This window comes from Lactuca serriola, chromosome 2 (assembly GCF_051521515.1).
Source record: "Lactuca serriola cultivar US96UC23 chromosome 2, Lser_US96UC23_V15, whole genome shotgun sequence".
Taxonomy (NCBI): domain Eukaryota; kingdom Viridiplantae; phylum Streptophyta; class Magnoliopsida; order Asterales; family Asteraceae; genus Lactuca; species Lactuca serriola.
The window spans coordinates 145,091,080-145,103,843 of record NC_136409.1 but is presented as its reverse complement, the minus strand read 5'-3'; positions in this window follow the sequence as shown (position 1 = coordinate 145,103,843).

Sequence of the window (12,764 nt, the reverse complement as noted above, 5' to 3'; positions counted from 1 at the left end):
GAGTTTTCCCCCTGATTTGCTTATTCAGATGATACGTTGATTACAAGGACTCTAGGGCTTAGATTTGAAACCTAAAGGTGTCTAGAAGGATAAAGTTTCCAACTTTATCCTCTAGAACCACTCTGAATGCTCTAAAGCCCTTAACAAAGGTTGGAAAGCTCAAAGGCTTAGCCATGTGATTCAAGATGGCCAAGGACGGAAAATATACCCTAAAATCCATGCATGACATCCATGCTTGACCAAAAGCTAGATCTACCCCACCATGGGACCATTTTGTCCTGGAGATTCATAAAGTTGCAAACTTTATGAACCCCATGCATGCAACTGACAAGAATGATAGGAAATTAAGAGTAAACTCAAGATCTAGTCATACTCTAAGATAAAAATCAAATCTTGAGTGCTTACAATAGTCCACAAGATGGTCAAGCTCAAGAGTGAGGGCTTTGTTTGTTGGATCTTCTCCTTTTTTTCATTATCTTCTTCTTCTTAAGCTCCAAAGGTCACTCTAGCTCACAATATGAGAGAACATGGAGATTTAGGGTTTAGCAATGATGTTCTTAGGGTTTGGAGGCTGATGGAAGGTCAACCTCAAGGTTTTAAGGAGATTATATAGGGTGCAAACCCTAAAATTTAGGGTTTTCCTTTACAACGCCTACCTGTCGAGTAGGTCCTAAATCCAACATCCAAAAACGATCTCTACTCGTCGAGTACTAGTACAAAACCCTAAAAAGCTTTAAAAAATGATACCTGGAACATGTAACACCCGTAAATCCGGGCTAGTCAATTTAGAGATAATAGGGATCGAAAATGAATTTTTAACAAAAGATTATTTAGAATAAATAATCTTAACCAAGTTGTATAATATGTCTCAAGGGTTCCGTACATATAAAGAATGCCGAAATCCGAGTTATAACGAAGAAGTTATGGCCCGTCGAAGTTTTTCGGCAAAACCGGCACGACACCAGGAGATGTAAATAGTGAATTTATGATAGAGGACTTTTTAGACTTATTGATCTAAACATAAGTTGTAGTATACATTAAATCGAGAACATACAAAAAAAGAACGCCCAAATCTGACTTCGTATGAGGAAGTTATGGATTTTCTAAGATTTGGCATAGCAGTGCACGCCTCGAAACTCGAATATTAGTTCGAGTGGTTTTTGGCCCACGCAACCTAAATGAGAGTTGAATATATCATTAATAGGAACTCAACGATAAAAATACAGACGAAAACGGAGTCCGTATGTAGAAGTTATGAATTTTACGCGGACATTTAACAATATAATCTCCTCCTACTATTAATTTTAAGACCGGTCGATAATTAGCCAACGGAGTCTAAACGAAAGTTGTAGATCTTGTTTTTACCTATGCGTGGATATAAAGAACATCAAAAACGAAGCTTGTATGCGAAAGTTACGGGGTTTAGAAGTCGGCAGGGTGCTGTGCGAAATCGGTGACGTGGCTGAATATGGGCCAAGGCTTTCTCCCCAAGGCAAGCCACCAGATGGTGACACCTGGCCATGGAATCGACAAGTAGGACCTTCTACTCGATGAGTAGATCAGGATTCCATCCTATACATAGAGGTGTCGGGTTCCCTCATTCTTCACACCTTCCTAACTTCACTTTCTCTCTCTACTTTCTCTCTCTAAGCCCCCAAAACCCCCCTAAGCCTAGGTAAACCCCCTAGCACCTGAAGGAATCCCCGAGGCTCCCGAAGCCTCGAGAAAAGAGCCTTTCGGCTCGGGAACACTGCTATAGCAAAGCCGGTTTTCAAGAAAACCCGCTGTAAGTGAGCTACGCCTAACCTATCTTTAGTATAGCTTATGTTTCAATATAATAATATTATTAGGAACTTATAATGAGTATTTGGGCTATTATTATGATTTATATAATTGTCATTATAATATCTTTTTAACCACTTGCGGTACGGGGAATTTGGTTTGGAGGGCCGCTTGGGTTGCTGGATTCAGAAGTGCTATATGCCAAAATAATCCTGCCCTTCGGTGTTCCTGATGGGTTTTGAGCATTCTAACACTTCCGAAGTGTACATGAAACCCTAATAAACCTTGGATCTATGTTTTTCTAAATACATGCAAAAAATGGTTTCCAAGGTTCATAATCCTATCTAGCATACATGGGGAACTTTATCCTAAAAGGATGGCTAGAATTACATACCTTGTAGTTGATTTTGATTCCTTGAAACCTTGTGAGCCTAGCACCCCAAGTGTGATGCCTCAAATGCTTCACACAACACCAAATGCTTTTGGAATGACTTTAGAGAGAATGCACACACTCTAAAAATCGGCCTAGCCCTCACTTCTCTTTGTGTGTAGCCGATTTTGGTGGATAGTATGTTAGTTATATAGTGTTGACACATCTAGGGTTACACCATGTAAACCCTAATGTTTCATGACTCTTCATTTCCATGACCCATGGGTTTGTAACTCCCGTGGTGCATCCATGGAGCATCCTATGGGTTTAACCCAACTTGATAATCCATGGAGCCTCTTAGTTATGGACTTAGACACCTTATCCAACAGTTCCATGTTTGGCCCCTGTCTGTACATAGTGGGTGAAGAGTATTATTTAACGCTTATATAATAGTAATAATATCTAGACTATTAATTAGTCTCGCCAAACATTAGACTAAACTCTAGTAGTAATGATACTAGGTTTTGTCCGAGGGAAATTGTTTTAACAGTAACGAAGTGTTGTCCGAGTTCCGAATCACCACCTTATCAAGTGAGTGCATAGTCCCTTTCATGAACATGATTTTAATACAAGTATTGATTGAAGTATTAAATATATGTTTATGTGTGAGTTATCTGATGTTGCCTGAAATACGTGTTAAATAATATACCTAATTATATATGATGATTTAGGATAAAGAGTAAACCTAAATTAATTATGAGGAATATTGGGTAGTATCTTCTTATGAGTACGAGTGAGTTATACTCAGAGAATAGAACTTTAATATATGTCATTGATCCGGGAGCATGGATTAGACATAGTCATTGTCTCTAGTCCGATAATATGGATTAGACATAGTCAAATGTCATTAATCCGGGAGTATGGATTAAGACATAGTCAGTTGTCCTTAGTCCGGGAGTATGGATAGGACATAGTTATCTGTCATTAATCCGGGAGTATGGATTTAGACGTAGACACTTGTCCCTAATCCGAGAGTATGTAATGGGCACCATTATTGATCTAAGAACATGGATTAGATCAAGGAGTAAGAGGTAAAATTTAAGGTCCGAGAGTATGGATAGTCTCGTTGTGAGGATTGACTGGGTGGGGGTAAGAGTTGATTATAAATATGAGTAAATTGTATATTTTGTGAGTTCTAAATTTTATATGATATAAAATTGTGGGATTAAAATCCCTATGTACTCACCAGGTTTCCCAACCTGACCCACTCAAGCTTATTTGTATCATAGGTGTCGATATGAAGTTACATTACACTGAGAGATTAAAGAGATGTAGATCACTAATGTAAATAAGTGTAAGTTCTGTTTAAGCTTGTGTTTGTGTATTGATGATGACATCCCAAGGTTTTAAAAGGAATAAAATACATTTATTCGGAAATGCTTTGATAACACATTTATCATGTTTTTCTAGGAAAAAATTCCGCAACATATTATTAAAAGAAGTACTCTGATCTTTATAAAGCATAAACAAAATTGGTCTTTTCTGGCCGTGAAAATGGGGATGTCACGGAACAAGCGTTACACCAAATATGATAATCTGCCACGTATTTGTGTTCATTTTATCGAAAATAATGTGCAATGGATTCTAATGTGGCTAAAGGTAATACCTATGGTCACATGAATTATTTGTATAGCCATAGTATCATTTAGCCACATATAATAAACTTGACAAACCATGTGGCTGTAAGCATTTTATGGTGACATTTTTTTAATAGTTCGTGTGTCTAAATGTAATTTAGCCTCAGTCGAATAATATGGCCAAATATGACCATCTATGATGTCTTTGTGTTCGTTTTATCGGAAATAATGTGCAATGTATTCTAATGTGGCTAAATGTAATACCTATGGTCACATGAATCGTGTGTATGACCATATGTATCATTTAGCACATATAATAAATCTGACAAACCATGTGGTTGTAAACATATTATAGTGGCATTTTTAATAGTTTGTGTGTCAAAATGTATCGTTTAGCCTCAGTTGAATAATATTGCCAAATATGACCATCTGTCATGTCTTTGTGTTCGTTTTATCGAAAATAATGTGTAATGGATTATAATGTAGCTAAAGGTAATACTTATGGTCATGAATTGCTTGTATGAACATAGGTATCATTTCGCAAAATATAATAAATGTGACAAACCATGTGGCTATAAGCATATTATGGTTGTGTTTTTTTTAATAGTTTGTATGTCCATATGTATCGTTTAGCCTCAGTAGAATGATGTTGCGAAATATGACCGTCTGCCACGTCTCTGTATTTTCTTTATTGTAACTAATGTGTAATGGATTATATTGTAGCGAAAGGTAATACTTATGGTCAAATGAATTGTCTGTATGGTCATATGTATCATTTAGCGACATATAATAAACGTAACAAATTAAGTGGATGTAGGTAATTTATGGTCATGTTATATATTCTATAATGTGTGGTTAATAAATACTTTTTGTCATGATTAAATAATAAAAGATATGACTATAAATATCTTATGGTTGCGTTTTTTTAAATTGGTTTTGTGTCCATATGTATCGTTTAGCCTCAGTCGATTAATGTGGCAAAATATGACCATATGCCATGTGTTTGGACAGTTATATCATTGACAAAAAGTAGTGAATATATATTTTGTAGGAGATATTGATTTTTTACTTAACGGTTTATATAAGAGTATAGGTGTTGAGAGTGTTAAGTTTGTATCACATAAATTAACTAACTCAAATAAAAAGTAAAACCTTAGAATTTTAAATTCCTATTTTATACAAAATGTTTGGTCTTTAATCCAATGTGGAGTTGAATGCATATTGAACACATCATGTTAAAGTGTAAAACAGTGTGTGTTAAATCATTGTTGCGGGCGTACTAAGCAAACAATATTTTCACTGTTGGTTACACTAATAGATAGCACAAGGAAGCAATGTCGAATCCTTAGGGACACAACACAGTAATTTAAACAGAAAATATGAAAAATGGGATTTTTTTAATAACTAAACTAAATAGCAGTGAAAATAAACAAAACAAATTCAATAATAAAATGAATTCAGCTCTGCTACGACTTTCATAATCATGCAATCATTTCATATATAGTTATTCGGAATACGTTCTATCTAAGTTGGTACTGAGAAAAAATAACAAGCTCTAGTATAATCTTTTTACCTAGTTAAATTAACCAAAACACTCTCTTTAGTTAACCCTAATTTTTTACTGTCTAATTAAACAAACTCTTAATTAAGATCAGAAAAGCTGCATTAAGTTATGTGTAAAATTCCGAGCAATACCCAATACTACTCACAAGTTTGGAAGTGTAAAATTCCGAGCAATACCCAACACAGAACCAATCTGATACTTGCTACTTATTAGTAGTTGACAAGAACAATTACAGATTCTATTATCGGATTAAGTAGAATGATAAAACCCTAGCCAGGTGATCAGACTAACAAAAATTTGAAAATCAAACATTCATTAAGTTCAAAACTGAAACAACTACATAGAAGCAAATAACGCAAACCAAATCTGATAATTGATCACATGAAAAGTACTAGTTTAATGTAGAACTAAAAAGTAGGGATTTTGCCAGAAATGGCTAAAACGAATCTAAACTAATAAAAAGAGAAACGAACTGATTAATTTCCTAAACTAACTGTAGGACATAATCCACAATATTCACATCTTCAAAAATCACTGAAAAGTAAAAGAAATCGCCTTCAGAAGTGTTTCGTCGTCTGGAACCATCTCACTCTCGAATCTGATCAGGAGGGTCATATTTATATGTAGTCAGGAATCCTCCAAAGCAAGAAAATGAAATTTGCGATTGCATAAATAGGAAATAGGATTGTAGATATGGTGATTTTTTTTATGTAATTGTCGGTTAATGATGTACAATGCTATTTCTGATATTTTTGGAGTTGTGTCACATAAATGCAATTGCAAATATAGAAATATGATCGCACATTTTTTAATTTTTCTTCTAGATGACTCTTTCGATCTTGCAAATCCTCGATCAACAAATGCGAACGCAAATGTACAAATCTGCGATCGCAGATTTGGCTTTTCGGCATGTTTCGGACACGATTCTTCAATTTAAGAATTCCAAGTCATTCCTCAGCATCCATCTTCAATTCCATCTCCATTTAGCCTCCAAATATGCATCCAGCTGCTCCCAAACTACCGCTCCACTCAAATTATCTGAAAAAAAAACGCTAGCAGTACAAGAATTCTGATAAAAGACTAGACCTGAACATTATTTAAGCTAATGACATGCAAATGTACAAATAACAATGCTAAATGATAATAAAAACTATCCTAAAAGATGCATAAAATGACATCTATCAAATCTCCCCAAGCTTGAACCTTACTTACCCTCAAGTAATAAAAAAGATTAAACATTATAAACAAATGGAAAGATGTAGATGACCTAAAAAGAACTTAGAATAAAATGAAGGAAACTAAAAACTTGAACCAAAAATACTTCACTCTTTTTTTTTTTTCACATGATCAGACTTAATACTGAAGGAAGCTCCAATGGAATAACTACCTAGATGATCATTACGATACCTTCCATCTTTCATATATTCCCAAAGTCAAGAATAAGCTTGACGGTGTGAAACAATAATCGTAACTTTTATTTAAACTTTATACCTTAATTAACCTTGCAAGCGAAAATAACACATTTTAGAATTTCATGTCCTCAAAACTAGTTAATTAATAACCAGGATCGACACATCCTTAAGAACCTGTCACGTCAAATCAGCTTTCGTTGTAGCAGTGGGCCACGCCCGTAGGGGCCCAGCTCCTATGCTTTCACTTTTCTGAGAGCAACAAATATCATTTAAAGTTCTTCATTCTCGCCAGATTTGTCTTTGAGATGGCTTCTGAATTGATTGAATTTGAGTTTTTTTTTATCATTGCCTTCGGTTTTAGTTCTTCAATCATTTTTTTTTGAATTTCTTGAGATTTCTTTGATTTAAGTGCTTGAACTTTGACTTTGGTATCGAATATGACAGTTAGTACCATTCTTTACTTCTTGACCGTGTGGATCTGATATAAGGGCTCTCTGTTACCGCGAAGGTAACACATGTCAAAAAAATAGGTCCGTGTTCTATGGGTCCAGACTTGTTGATCAAGGTTCATTTCAAACATTCCAAAGCTAATAATTCTGAACTGTTATTACCGCCCACACTGTGTTTCGGTACGCCATTTTTTTTATTTTTTACAGTCGGCGTCTCAGATCACATTGTTTTGCGACTCCTTGTTCTGAGAACTATTACTGAACTTACCATTATCGATCTGATCGTTTTGAACTTTGATTTTCCATTTATATAAGCTATCGAAAGCAAGAATGTCCTCATATCATTTAACTTTTTTTGTTCTTCTGATTTTTTGATTTTTTAGGCAGAAAATAAACACTAAAATAAATAGAAATAAAATATTTTTAGGTTTTTTTATTAATAATGAAAAAACATAAACATAAAATATTTTTTTTGAATTTTTGAATTTTTTTAATGCAAATGCAATGCAGAAAATAAAATGCAACAATGAAAATTGGAATTTTGAAAATTTAATTGAAAAACTGAAAATTTTAAAATTTTAACAAAAAATATAAAATTTTACTAACCCTCCCCAAGCTTAAAATTTTACGAACTAACTGGTGAAAAATTTGAATTTCAACAACTTTGAAGATCCTCTGATTTCCTCAAGGTTGCTTGGAACTGCGACCATATCTTTATTTAAAGCATAAAAAACAAAAAACTACTCATCAAGTTGCCTCCTAGAAAGCCGCCTATTTTTAAAGTCGTTGGCTCGACTTTTTCCAACCCGATTTGTTAACTGGTGTGGCTGAGACTTCTCTGAAGCTCATATCGTTTCTTTGTTACTCCAGATCCCTTCAGATATGGTAAAATTGGTGGATATGGAACTTGCTCAACATAGAAATTTTTTTAGATCTTTATCATATGAGCCATTCTTCTGATTTTTAAATTTTTCTCTTTTTTTATCCTCATTTTTCCGACAATCTCATCACCCTCTTCAGTCTTTTTTGTTTCTTTTCAAATTATTTTCAGTAGAAACCATCACTTTCACTTTAATCCTCTTTCCAAAAAATTTCTTTTCTTCTTCCCCAGGCTTATCTTTTTCCGCCAGCTCCTTCTCTGATTCTTTTTCGGCAAAATTTAGATTCTCCTCTTCAGGTTGATCTGCTTGTATCAACTTCTTTTTAGTAGCCATTTTCTCTTCTTCTTCCCCAAGCTTATCCTTTTCCAGCTCTTTTGATGTGTCATATAATTTTCTATCTACAAATATTTTTTGCACAAAAACAATAGAAAACTCACAGCAATCCTTAGATAAAGGACTGCTAGTAGCCAGATAATTAACAAAAAATTTATCAGTTTGAAAATCATTATCATTCATTTTAAAATTAACCACTTCCCCGTCAAACTTCATTGAAATTGTGCCATTTAAAAACATATATTTTTGTTTTTGTAGTTTTCATGAAGGGCCTACCTAAAATAATAGAGTTTGTATCTGACGTCTAAGTTACCCAAGTCCATAATTTTATATCAGTGGGAAAGATAAATTGATTCACTTGGACAAGAAAATCCTTCACTACACCTTTTGGATGTACTGTCGAATGGTCAATCAACTAGATAACAGTCCCGGTCTTTTTTAAAGTTCACAATTTTAATTTTTCAAAAACAGAAAAGGAAGGGCATTGACTGAAGCTCCTACGTCAAACATGACTTTTTGAAAATTAAGGTCACCCAATTTACAAGGAATCGAGAAAACTCCCGGATCTTTGCACTTTTACAACGTCCCAAAAATAATGACATAAGATTTTCGTTTTTAGATAAATAAATTGTTAATATATATCATCTCCATAAAACCAAGGTAACCGAGACTTAGCAAAACATCATTAAATCAGAGTAATTCACGGAATGCGGAAACATGTGGTGTGTGCTCTGCAATCATCCCGAGCCCTTCCATTTGAAAACCGAAGTAACTGAAACATAAATCACATATTGGGCCCCCGCCTCTATCGGGCCTCGCCCGGTCTCGAGTTCCACTTGACCTTAGGCCCCGCCCGACATCGAGCTGTGCTTGGCCTCGGACCCCGCATGGCATTGAGACCTGCTCGGATTCCAGATCTGTTAATCATCAAGCCCCGCCCGATACACATATAATCATATAAGCATATACCCTTACTAACACATGCAATAATCATAAAGACTATATAATACCATACCATCATCGAGCCCTGCCCAATAAGCATAAAAACAGATACTAATAACTAGCATACAATATACTCATCAGACCCCACCTAGCATCAGGCCTTGCGTGGTCAGCATACCATCTCATAATGCATGAAAGAGTTATGTAGGCATCTAGCAATCTAACATAAAAACCATAGTCCGACATTGGTGTCTTCGACCCGCTAAACCCAATGAGGAAACTCACCTCGACAACTGAACACACGAATAAATCTCTGACTGCTGATATGATAAAATCCCCACGCTATCAAGCAAATAACACCCAATTAACAATTTCCAAACCAAATCCAACAGTCCAAATATGAGGTAAAAAGACCATTTTACCCCTCATCTAGTTTGGTCCAAGACTAAGGCCCAAACTCGCAACCATAAAGGCCTACAAACCAATAATCACTCAAAGCTCACTTATGGCCCAATTTTCCAAATTGGGCCCAAACCCTTATATGGGCCTTACCATAAAGCCCATTAACTTTTCCCTAATCCAAAACACATAATCTCAGATGACCCAACAAAGCCCTAAGCAACCAAGCCCAAAAGATAGCCAAAATCTGAAATGACATCACAAGGCCCAATAAGGCCCAAATATCCAAATTGGGCCCAAATCCATCATGGACCTATCCCGAGAAGGCCAAATATCCTAAGAGGCCTAAAATATCCAATGGTCAACCTTAGTCCACTTCTAGTCAATAGTCAAACGCCCAAAGAGTCAACAATACAAGAAAAGCCCAACAAGCCGAGTACGCCCTACGTACATAGCTGGTACGCCCAACATACACCCTTTGAGGCCAATACACGTAGCGTACCAGATGGGCACACCTAGTGTACTCCCTTGAGTCCCATTATCCTCCATTTAGCACTTAACCACTTAAGTCCTTTCTCCAAACTCTTAGATCTGATTCTTCTAGATGACTTAATACGTAAAGTTGGCAACTTTACTTGCATACATGGTTTAATGGGGCTCTAGATATCAAAAGAGCTTAATGAAGGGTCCTAACACATGCATGAGTCCAAATAAACAATAAATATCACAGTTTTATGCTTTTGGGACTCCTAAAACGTCCAGATCTACAAGATCAAGCCTCTGAAACAACCCAAGCTCGCAAGGACCAACCAAGAGGGACTAAAATGACTAAACAAGCCCAAAAGAATATATATTTAATGAGTAAGCAAGATGAAGACTTGATGCCTTCAAGTCACGAAATGATGATACAAATACATGATCTCTAAGCTCCTCTCCCAATATTGAGTCTTCAACTTCTCCTTCTCTTGCACAAACCACCACCGACACTCTTCCAAGCTTCAACACACACTGCAAGCTCTTTAGGGTATCACTAAATGATAAGAGGGGTGGAGGTTGACCCAAAATGACTAGAGGAAGGTTAAAATGTTGCTTATAAAGAGTAAAACTCCAAAAATTAGGGTTTGGAGCTGAAAGGAGTACGCCCCGCGAACCCTTTAGTACGCCCGATGTACTCTTGGACCACTCGTGATCTTTTAACTCGGTACGCCCCGTGTACACACATAGTACACCACGTGTACTAGATAACCTTCCAAAACCCTAAAACTTTACATGGCCATAACTCATTCATCCCAAGTTCATTTCCGACGAACTTTATATCCACGGAAAGGTTTTGAGAACCCCTACACTTCTAACAACTCACCTTAGCCTTAAAACTCCTCGGACAAAAACCCAAAATTCATAAAGGCCAGAACTACCATATTATGATTATACCCTTAGGCTCCGAAACACCATCGACCACTCGGATCACTTAAACAATAACCCCCAAATCCAAAAATAGCCAAATCCATTCTTTCCCATGACCCTAAGTCTTATGATATGTGAGTTCAAAAGATCTGATGCATAGGGACATGGTTTGAAAACTCAAACCTCTAGTTAATGCTTAAGATCAATGTCTGCTTACTAAGGAATGTTCCAGTCAAGTCTGGCAAGACCAATTAAGTCTGAGTTAATGCATTCAACAAAATATTCAAGATATTAATGGAGAGTGAAGTTAAGGATCAAGGAAAAGACAATCAATGAAAAACAAGAAGAATATTTGAGAGAATGACTTGAGAGAGAATAGAAGGTGAAGTAAACTAGAATGTTGCTATATTTGTTTGGACAATTCGTCACTTGCTTTAATATTGAAAGCTCCTTTAAATAGGAGAACAACTTACAACGTACAAACCAAATAAAAACATAGGACTGGATAATAGAGGTATTTCTGACACTCTGATTATCTAGGTTTGACAAAAGAGACTAAGTCCTATGACATATTAAATCAAGCTAAATGACAAATAAAATTAATTCAGATGGACAAAATATTGATTCTACACATATCATTCCGGACACTACTTCCATTCCAGAATGCCTTCACATCGTTTAGAATGTATTCTACTCTGGATGCACACTTTTCTTCAAACTCCTCATTGATTCCGCACCAAATTCTATTTCTAACCTGAGGCTGACTTCTAAATTAACAAATGTATAGAGATTGCTAGAGGTTCACGTTTTGGTTCCAACAATCTCCCTCTAAGTGAACTTAGAAATCAGGTCAGCTCAGTTCGCTTCTTCCTTTATAAAAGTGTATGTTATGAACAACCAATATCTGACTTCAATGTACCATTTCAGTTGACTCACAAACTTTGCCTTGATGTGTGCGTCTGACTGGGATGCGCGATTAATGAATTCCTAAAGAATCTTTGTAGGTACTAGGTGTTTGTCAAGGACTCTGAAGAAGTCCTTTTTGTTTGACTTTTGTTGTTTGTAGAAAAACCCTATAATCGGATCATCAATGGGTCCTTCAGCCAACAATTCAGCTTCTGGCAAAACAAAGTCGATTGTGGGTAATAAATTTTCGGTTCCGAACAAGTGAGCCAATTCATAGTCACATATGCAAAACTCAGCAACATAATCCTTAAGGATGCTTAAGGCAGCATGATAGCCTCCCATGCTTAGATCAGTATTTTGACGGCTTCGGAAATGAGCAGCAATGGTTAAGATATTGTTCGGATTGATTGCAGGAAAATCAACATCAGTGGTGTATGGAGTTTGTTTGTTCCGGAGGATGTAGTAGCGAAACAACACACAGTTCAGATCAAACTTTGTCATAACCTTCCTTGCACACCCAGAGATTTTGGTGATTCTTTTTCTCGGCCATACTTCCTTTTGGGGAAGAGCATTCTTTGCGGAAAGTCTCCAGTCTCTCACGCTCAGTTCGAATGATCAATTGGGGATCATCATTCGGATGCAAGGGATCGAACTTGGTGTAGTATTTGTTGTAAGGAGATAGTGG